Below are 10636 nucleotides of genomic sequence, written 5' to 3'. Positions count from 1 at the left end.
CGGTACTGCGCCCATCTCGAAGGCCCCCTACCGGATGGCACCATTGGAGTTGAGGGAACTGCAGGAGCAGTTGGATGAGCTCCGGGAGTTAGGTTTCATTCGTCCTAGTAGTTCACCTTGGGGAGCCCCGGTATTGTTTGTGAAGAAGAAGGATGGTTCGTTGCGACTCTATGTAGATTATCGTGAGCTCAATAGAGTCACCATCAAGAACCGATACCCGCTTCCCCGTATTGATGACTTGTTCGATCAGTTGCAGGGTGCACAGTATTTTTCTAAGATAGACTTGCGTTCTGGTTACCATCAGATTCGGGTCCGAGAGGAGGACATTCCGAAGACGGCTTTTCGGACACGCTATGGTCACTTTGAGTTCTTGGTCATGTCGTTTGGATTGACCAACGCACCCGCTATATTCATGCAGCTAATGAATGAGGTTTTCCGGCCGTTCCTCGATCAGTTCGTGGTGGTATTCATTGATGATATTCTTGTATATTTGAGGACCCGAGAGGACCATGCTGAGCACCTGCAGATTGTGCTTGAGACCCTCCGTGCCCACCAGCTGTATGCAAAGCTGGAGAAGTGCGAGTTTTGGCAGGAGGAGATGAAGTTCCTCGGTCACGTGGTGACGAGGGAGGGTATCACTGTGGACCCCTCAAAGGTTGATGCCGTGCGTCGGTGGGGCCAGCCCACGAACGCGTCCAAGATTCGCAGTTTCCTTGGTCTAGCAGGATATTACCGGCGGTTTATCGAGAGTTTCTCCCGTATTGCAGCACCGCTAACCCGGTTGACGCGGAAGGGCGTCGAGTTCGTCTGGAGTGACGCTTGCGAGAAGGTATTTACGGAGTTGAAGGATCGCCTCACGTCCGCTCCTGTTCTCACTCTTCCTGATGGGAGTGAGGGTTTCGTTGTTTTCACTGATGCCTCCAGAGTTGGTTTGGGTGCTGTACTGATGCAGCACGGGAAGCCAGTGGCGTATGCCTCACGCCAGCTCAAGGTCCATGAGCTGAACTACCCCACTCATGATTTGGAGCTCGCAGCAGTCATCTTCGCACTGAAGGTGTGGAGGCATTATCTATATGGGTTCAAGTTCGAGCTCTTTACGGATCATAAGAGCTTGAAGTATCTATTTTCGCAGTCTGAATTGAACCTGCGATAGAGGTAATGGATGGAGTTGCTGAAAGATTATGATTTGACCTTCAGTACCACCCGGGCAAGGCAAATGTGGTGGCGGACGCGCTCAGCCATCAACCCAAAAGGTCCGATGATGGTGTGTGAGTGGCGGATGCTCGAGGATGTATCAGAGTTTGACTTTGAGTTCGGTCTGTAGTCTTCCATTGTTCAGCTTTCGAGCTTGTCGATTCAACCCTCTTTGGTGGCTAGGGTGATCGAGGCTCAGCAGACGGACGAGTAACTTCAGGAGTATCGAGCAGAAGCCGCATCCGCGGAGCAGTCAGACTGGCAGATTGGTTCCGATGGTGGATTACGCTTCAGAGGCCGGTTGTGTGTCCCAGATGTGCCAGAGTTGCGTCATGATTTGATGACCGAGGCACACCGATCGAGACTTACTATCCACCCAGGCTCCACGAAGATGTATCGTGATATGAGGAGGCAGTACTTCTGGCAAGGGATGAAGCGCCAGATTATGAGTTTTGTGGCCAATTGTGACACATGCCAACGTGTCAAGGCCGATCATCAGAGACCCCCTGGTCACTTGCAGCCGTTGAGCATTCTAGAGTGGAAGTGGGAGCATGTATCGATGGACTTCATCGCAGGTTTGCCGAGGACTCAGCACGGTCACGATACCATCTGGGTTATCGTCGATCGTCTGATGAAGTCAGCTCATTTCATTCTAGTACGTGCTTCCTGGTCTATGGATCGGTTAGCGAGGATATTCATTGAGGAGATAGTGAGACTGCACGGCATCCCAGTTTCGATCGTTTCAGACCGAGACTCCAGATTTACGTATCAGTTTTGGATGAGTTTTCAACAGGCATTGAGGGTCACTTTGCATCTTAGCACCGCTTATCATCCGCAGACAGATGGGCAAACTGAAAGGGTTAACCAGATCCTTGAGGATATGCTCAGGGCTTGTGTGATCGACTTTGCGGGGAGTTGGGATGAGCATATGCGCCTCGCCGAGTTCGCGTATAACAATAGCTATCAGGCAACTATCGGCATGGCTCCTTTTGAGGCACTTTATGGCAGACCGTGTAGATCTCCTAGTTGTTGGACCGAGGTTGGAGAGCGTCGTCTCTTAGGTCCCGAGCTTATGCAGCAGACGTCAGAGGTTATTGATGTTATCAGGCAGAGGATGCGCACAGCTCAGAGCCTGCAGAAGAGTTTTGCTGATCGTCGGCGTCGACCCCTCGAGTTCGCAGTCGGGGACATGGTGTATCTCAAGGTCTCACTTATGAAAGGCATGGTTCGCTTTGGTGTGAAGGGCAAGCTCGCCCCGAGATTCATTGGACCTTTTGAGATTACCGAACGCATAGGCGCTGTGGCCTATAGGCTTGCCTTACCTCCTGAGTTATCTGCAATCCACGTTATGTTCCATGTTTCTATTTTATGGAAGTGTGGGTTAGACACTATTCCCATGATTGATTGGCAGCCACTTGAGGTCCGTGAGAATGCTTCTTATATTGAGCAGTCGATTCGTATTCTTGATCGGAAGGAGCAAGTCCTCAGGACCAAGGTCATTCCCTTAGTAAAGGTGCAATGGGGTCATCATTCTGAGGCCGAGGCATCTTGGGAACGTGAGGCCGAGATTAGAGAGCGTTATCCCCATTTGTTTGATGACTGATTGCTTGTATTGCCTTCTCTTGAGATTGATAATTGATATATGTATGATGATGTTATGCATTTTGCTATCCGGTTTTGTCAATTTCGAGGATGAAATTTCTTTGTTGGTGGGGAGGGTTGTGAGACCTGACCCGAGTTCGCTTGTGTGCATGTGTGTGTGTGAGTATGCATTTTGTTCTTTTTGGTCCCGCGGTCCTACCGGTCAAATTTCGGCAACCCGCGACCTTTGGGTAGCGTTTGCGGTCATCCTTGAGTCTGGTCACATTGACCCGACTCAGATCGACCCGAGACCTATGCTATCTCGTTCGTATCGTCGTTGCGATTCCAACGACGCGTCTTGTGCATTCATCCGACTTATAGATCAAAAGTTGTGAGCATTTCATCATGTGACCCACTTTTGTACAAAAGCATATGGACCACTTTCAGGCACAAGTTCCCATGCACACCACCCACACACACTACAATTTCTATGGAATAAACACTACCCATCCTAAACACTACCCACACCTAACCTACCCTAGCAAGCATTGTTTGTATCACCATAGGTCATGATTTCTTTCTCTAACCAAGGAGGGAGAGCAATGATGACTCTCCTACAACCTTCCCTTCCTCTCTCTCCTCCTTCATTCTCTCATTTTCCTCTTCCATGGTAGAATTTCCAGCCCTCCCTCTCCTAATTTCCAGCAACTTCCCCTTCCTTTCTTCCTCCATCTAGCCACCACAAACTCATCTTGACCATTGAACCTTTAAGCTTGGAGCTTGGAGTACCTAGTGTTGGTGGTAGCTTGAAGATTCAAGGTGGGTGATTATAATTGTTGATCTTCTTTTCTACCCTTTGATCTTATTTTTCTTTCTAGATGGATCATATGGGACCCACCAATCCATGGTGGGGATCCCATTTGATCCCATGGATGTGGCCCTTTGGCCCATCCTACATGCATGTCATGATCCATGATGGGGCCATTCTCCATGGACCCCATCATGATGTATTTAATGATTCACTCCACCTTAAGGTCATCTAGACCCTAAGGATCATGTTGGGATGGCATCCCAACCATCCATAGCAATTATATATCATGCATGTAGTGATTTTATGTTGCATGTACAATCAATGTAGTTGTATGGGTATGATTCACTCTTGGGAGGGCCCACTAGTGGCGGGGCCCTACCCCCATGGCCGGATTACTCTCTTTCCTTCTTCTCTTTTCTCTGATGTATGGATGATAGTGTGTGTGTGGCCCATTTATAGTGGGCCTTGGATGTCCCAAAATAAATAAAAATAAAAATCCAGCAAGGTGGGATGCTCTTATCACCTAACTCCATGATCATCGGACACCTTAATCAATGCATGCAAGTGTCCTAGTTCTAGTATGTGATCTGGACTTATGTGGGGCCCACTGAGGAAGGCCACACACCCTTTTTATGGCTGAGATTATTGAGATATAGGCTGATGTGTCCAGCCATGTATTGCTGTCCAAAAACCTGGACTGTTGCATGGACTGTCATGTTCAATCTTTGACATGGATTTTTGGATCATGATTGCCATTATTTTCTTTATAATTATGGGGTGTAATGAGAAGGTGTGGACCCCACCGTGAGGTGTGATGGGTCATACCTCAGTTGGCCCATGAAATGGTACCCAAAAAGGAGGCCCATAGGGGTGGGCGGTCCACCTTGTTGGGCTGTCCAGCCCACATGCATGGAGGGAAAATATACACTTCAGCTTGGTTTCTTTGAGGGATGGGACACTTTTATGGACCCCACCTTACTTTATTTTATGAAGAAAATACTAAACCTCCATTTTCCCCATCTTGGATGAAGGTTGGGCCCACCTTACTGGGTAAACAATGCATGGACAGCAACATCTCTTCCAGGACAGATTGAAATTCCTAATTTAATTAAAATATTTATGAGTATCCAAAAATCATAAAATTTTGTAGAGAGGTGGTTCACTTATGTTAGGACCCACCTAAAAAAGTTTGGGGCCAATGGACACCTGTACACACCATGGTGGTGGATGGACTGGCCCATTACAATACGGTGTCCAGATCAGTCCGATTTTTAGGACAGATTGACTTCTTTAAATAAATTAAATATTTATATATGTCTAAAAATTCTAAAATTTTGTAGAGATATGTTCCACCCATTGTAGGACCCACTTACCAAATTTCAGGGCCAATGGACCTCTGCGTACACCGTGGCAAGGGCCGGACTGGCCCACCACGTTGTGACGTCCAGGTCAGTCCGATTTTCTGGACAGTCTATTTTATTTAAATAAATTAAAATATTTCTAAGTGTCCAAAAATCTTGAAATTTTGTGGGGGTGTAGGTCACCTATAGAAGTATCACTCTGTAAAATTTTAAACCCAAAATACATTTGAGTTGCCCGTCGTATGGCTGGAAGTGGTCTGCTAGGCAGGGACGCCCAGGCTGGGGCATCCAGCCTGCTTCGTGGGCCCACCTTGATGTGTTGAATGTCCCACCACCCATCCATGTAGGGTCCTTAGGTGATTGATCATACTTGCCCCCTTTTTATTCAATTAGAACACATTAGGTGGATTTTTGGGCCAGATACCCCAGGCCCATAGGGCTGCTTACACATGGGACATCCCTGCCTTAGGCTACTGTTGGGCTTGCATTCTAACGGTCTGGCCCATTTCATATATGTATTGTATATCCCCTCTCATCTGGTGGGGCCCACAATGATGTGTGTGAGCCATCCAGAATTAATTATACTAAGAAATACTTCTAATGTTGAACTCCAACCAACCCAGAAATTTGGGTGGGCTGAAATTTGGCATTGAGCCCAATAACTGTTGCCTATAGATGTTCTTTGGGGCAATATGGCCCACTAGATTTGAGGAGGATTTATGTCAGTATCTTATCATCTTAATTTTTTTTGGGCTTAATTAGTGTATGATTAAAGGCCCATCCCAAATAGGATTCTTCTTGGGCTAGTCTCTTAGTTAAGTATGGGCCTTATAGCCTTGGTTGGGCTGGAACTTTTGATAGGCCCATTGAACCCTTGGGTCCTATATTTACCATGTCATTGTGATGGGCCTTATGGGCCAAATACTCAAGTAGTTGGGCCCTTGTTTGCCCACTATAATAAATCCATACTTGGGCCGAGATGTGACGCCCAACTTACATGTGTTAAAAATTTAAGAATTTCTCATATGTTGGGATAATGGGCTGCCCATTAGGCCCACCACAATGAATGAACCTATGACCCTTATGGTTGGGCCCTAACCTTACATAAGGGCCCACCAGGTTGCCTTTGTTTTTGGGCTTAGTGTATGGCCCACTAGGCCATGGGTTGATTGTGCCTTGGACCTTTCTTTGCATATGTAGTAGGCTACCTTTTGGGACCCAGTTGAGGTTGGATGTCCTCCTTGGTAGCCCTAAGGTAGGCCCATAGAGGCCCTTATAGGTGGTTAAAGGCCCACCTTGGGCCTGACTAGGACTGTTCCTCCTTAGGATTTTGACTCTCTTAGTTCGTGGGTCATCCCAAAGTACTGGGTTCCCACTAGAGGACTTCTCTTCTTCTTAGGATACTTGTCGATGTGCCTAGATCTTGACCCTCCTTGGGATAGACGATTTCATATTCCTCAGGTAGCACACTTACATCATTGCGACCCATATGCATCATCTGTATGAATTAATTGCATTGTATAGTGGTCATTCAGGGATGGAGTTTCTCTCCTTATGCACATTGAGTGTCTGAAACTTGTGCATGATCTGTGTGTGTGACTCATGCATTGGCATCGCATTTCATGAGGATACCGCCCTTGCTTCATCAGCGCCTTACCTCCACAGGGACATTTGTGGATGGCCGCATGTGTGGACACCGAAAATATTACTTGAGCATACTGGGTGCATAAGATGCCCATGGGTGAGATTCCCAAAACTTCCATGGTACCAAGGATCTGCTCCAACGCCGTGACCGGGTGGAATACATGAGCTCACGAGGGCCTTATACCGTTAGGCCGCGACTCCCACTGTCGTGTAGTCGGTTGGATAGGGGTGTGGCCTTACCTGCCTGGTGTGAGGAGGCATTGCTAGGCTGAGTCTGACCAACTCGTAAATGGGTCTGCTACCTTCAGGCCTTGTTGGTGATTGGTTGTCCACAGGCGGGTAGTGAGGTCTCTTACGCTCGTTTGACTGTGCGGGGTCTGCAGAGCGGCAATCATTCAGTAGTGTAATGGACCCCGGTGATTTCCTTATGATTGAAAATGTACTTGACTTATGGTTTGGATATGAGCACTGACATTACTTACATCGCATTAGCATTGGCTGTACAAGCCCCCCTTTCATACATTGCCTTGGTATGGCACCCATTACTTATTGCATCGCATTCATGGTAAGCCTTGGTAAGACTAGTGATATGTTCATTGATTATGCTTCTCTCCTTATACCTCCTACTATTCTTCTGTGCACCATTGTCACACACTTACACCACCTTCTAAGCTTCTATAAGCTTATGCATAATTGATACGTGCAGGAGACTCTAGGTAGGCGCCGTAGCAGCAGAGCATGGAGTAGAGTTGAGCAGTGAGGACTCCAGTGTTGCTGATTTCTCTCTCTTTTCCTTTTATTCTCATGTATGTCCTTTTGGACCTTTTGGATGATTGTAAAAGTTTAAATTTTTAGTGGATTTTGTGATATGTGCCTTTGTTATTCTCAGATGTACTTGCTGTGATCTTGGGTATGCTCGCATTGGAAATGATTATACTGTTATGAAAATTTTCCTTGTAGGATCCCAGGATCGGAACCTGCCTCAGGAGCCGAGAATGGGGTACTACGGAGGCTGTTGTGGCCAGAACCGGCCATCGGGTTCCTTGTGAGTCCAGTTACCGAGTCTGGGGCGTGACAACCTATTTTTAGTGAACACTAATATCCCCTGTGTGAGGATATTAGGAGTGGAGTAGCATTTTGTGTGGCTGTTGTATAACAGTTGGTGAACACACAGGCGAACCACTATAAACCCTTGTGTTGTGGTTGATTGATTTATTCTTCTAATCTTTAATTATTTCTTTTGTGGGATGTATGTATGGTGGTGAATGTTGTAATCATTTAATTTAAGCATTGTGAGAATGTTGTAATAGCTTAGAATTTATTTTTTGCTATTCCTTTATCAGCTTGATTTTCAATTTCCTTTGAAAGTTGTTCCAGCAAGGTTGCCCTGCCATTTTTATGGTGTATGGCTGTCCCTAGAACAATACATTTTTAATTACAATTTATTTAGTTTGTATTTAATTCTGTATTCCTCTTCGATTTGAGATTTGATACAAAGTTCTTTCTAGAAATAAGGTTGTCCTACCATAAACTCTGGTTTTTGGTGTAAGGTTGTCCTTAGAACAACGTTTGTATCAACCTCTCAAGATCTGAATTTTGAGGTTATTTTAATTTACTGCTTTGTGATTTACTTTGGCTATCATTTTCTTTTTATTTCCGCTGTTATTAGTTTTATTTGGCATTGTCCTATTCACCCCCCCTCTAGGACATATAGCTTGGCCTTTTCAAGTGGTATCAGAGCCTAATAGCTCTTTTTTTTTTTAGATTTAATTCCTGAGCTAACGATTTAAGCTATTTAAGATGTCAAATTTTGATAGCCTTTCAGTCACTAGGCCTCCACCCTTTGATGGCTCCAACTATGCCTATTGGAAAGCCAGAATGAGGATCTTCCTCAAATCAATGGATGAAAATGTGTGGCAAGCCACAGTGACTGAATGGAATCCTCCTATCATGGAAGTTACTGGGGTTGATGGTTCAAAATCTATGAAAGTCACACCATATTACCAATGGACCACTCTTCAGAAAAGTGAGAGTAGTGCAAATGCTAAAGCACTAAATGCAATTACTTGCGCACTATCACCGGATGAGTTCAAAAGAATCATTTCCTGTGATACTGCAAAGCAAGCTTAGGATATATTAGAAATGACACACGAGGGTACTACAATTGTCAAAAAATCTAAAGTCCAACTCCTCACAACCAGATTTGAAGAAATTCATATGGAGGAAAATGAAATGTTTATGGACTTTTACACTAGATTGAATGACATTGTAAACTCAATGTGGGGTCTTGGCGATAAAATCCCAGAAAGTAAAGTATGTGCAAAAATATTACGCTCACTTCCTGAACGGTTCAATTCTAAAGTAACCGCGATCCAGGAACTTCGTGATACGGATAATATGAGGGTAGAAGAACTAGTTGGTTCTCTACAAACCTACGAGTTAAACTTTAAAGCTCCTAAAGGTAAATCTATCGCACTAAAATCTTCTAAATGTAATTCAGAAGAAAATTCTGATTCAGAAGATGATATGGCTCTTTTAGCTAAAAAATTTTACAAAATTTTCAAAAGCAAAAAAATGGTTGATTTTCAAAAATCAAATGATAAAAAGAAGTTTAGACCTAAATCTAGAAAATCTTTAAAAGATAGTCAATGTTACAACTGTCAAGAATATGGGCACTTAGCAAATAGATGTCCTAAAAGGGACAAACCCAAGAAGAAGGGTATGTTGGCTACATGGGATGAATCATCTGATTCTGAAGGTACTTCTGAATCAGAAGATTCTGAAACTGAGTCGGGCAATGAGGTTAAAGCTCTTATGACTCTAGCCAAATTCATATTTTCAGATAATGACTCTACAAGTGAAGAAAATCTGAATAGCGAATGTGAAAATGAAGATGATCTTCAAGACGCTTACAATGCCCTATATAAGGAAAGTTGTAAAATTGCTGTCAAACTTAAACTTCAAAAAGAAAAGTTTTCTAAACTCAAAAATTGTTTTGAATCACTTGTCTTAGAAAAATTACAAATTTCAGATTGTTTTGAAAAATCAAAATGCGATTTGGAATTCAAAAACTCCCTAATTATTGATTTAAAATCTGAAATTGAGAAACTTAAAACTGAAGTATCTTCTCTTCTGAGTTTAAAGGACACATGGAAATATGCCCAAGGTGATCCAAAGTTAAAAAAACTTTTATCTGGATCAAGAAAATGTGGCGATCGATCCGGGTTGGGCTATGATAAAAATCTACCTCCTAAACAAAAGTATACTCCTCCTATGTTTGTTAAAGGAGAGTCCTCAAACTCAAAAGGGAAAAGTACTTATCAAGATTTTTCTAAAAATTCAAAAACTTTTCAAAAACCTAGAAACAGCCATGTCAACTTTAATCAGAAACGAAATCCACTAGCTGAAAAGATAGTTGATTTACTCAAGGAGCTCTTAAAATCTAACTCTATAGGTCATTCCTACAAATATACACAAAAGAAGACCAACTATGTTCCTAAACCTAAAACAGTTATGAAATGGGTTCCTAAAGTTACCTGCTTGGTTGCTCACACTGCTTTCAAAGCAACAAGTCATTCAAAGTGGTACCTAGACAGTGGATGCTCCAGGCATATGACAGGTGACAAAGCTTTATTCACCGATCTGAAAGATATGATTGATGGTTCAGTCACATTTGGTGATGGTAGCAACTGCAAGATTATAGGCCAAGGTACAGTTCAACTTTTTAATCTTCCGGTGTTTAAAAATGTTTTATACGTTGAAGGCTTAAAACATAACTTGCTTAGTATATCACAAATATGTGATAATAACCATAATGTTCGGTTTTCTAATCAAAGCTGTGAAATACTAAACAATAAGGGTTCTGTAATATTAACTGGACGTAGAACGTCTGAAAATTGCTATATTATTAGTGAATCCAGCTCATCTAATTAAACATGTTACATGGTCCATACAGACGAGACTGATTTATGGCACAAACGTCTTGGACATGTACATTATCGAAATTTATATCGATTGAGCAAACGAGAACTTGTAAGAGGTTTAC

Source organism: Magnolia sinica, chromosome 19 (genome assembly GCF_029962835.1).
Source record: "Magnolia sinica isolate HGM2019 chromosome 19, MsV1, whole genome shotgun sequence".
Taxonomy (NCBI): Eukaryota; Viridiplantae; Streptophyta; class Magnoliopsida; order Magnoliales; family Magnoliaceae; genus Magnolia; species Magnolia sinica.
The sequence above is the reverse complement of the archived record's forward strand: the minus strand, read 5'-3'. Positions refer to the sequence as shown.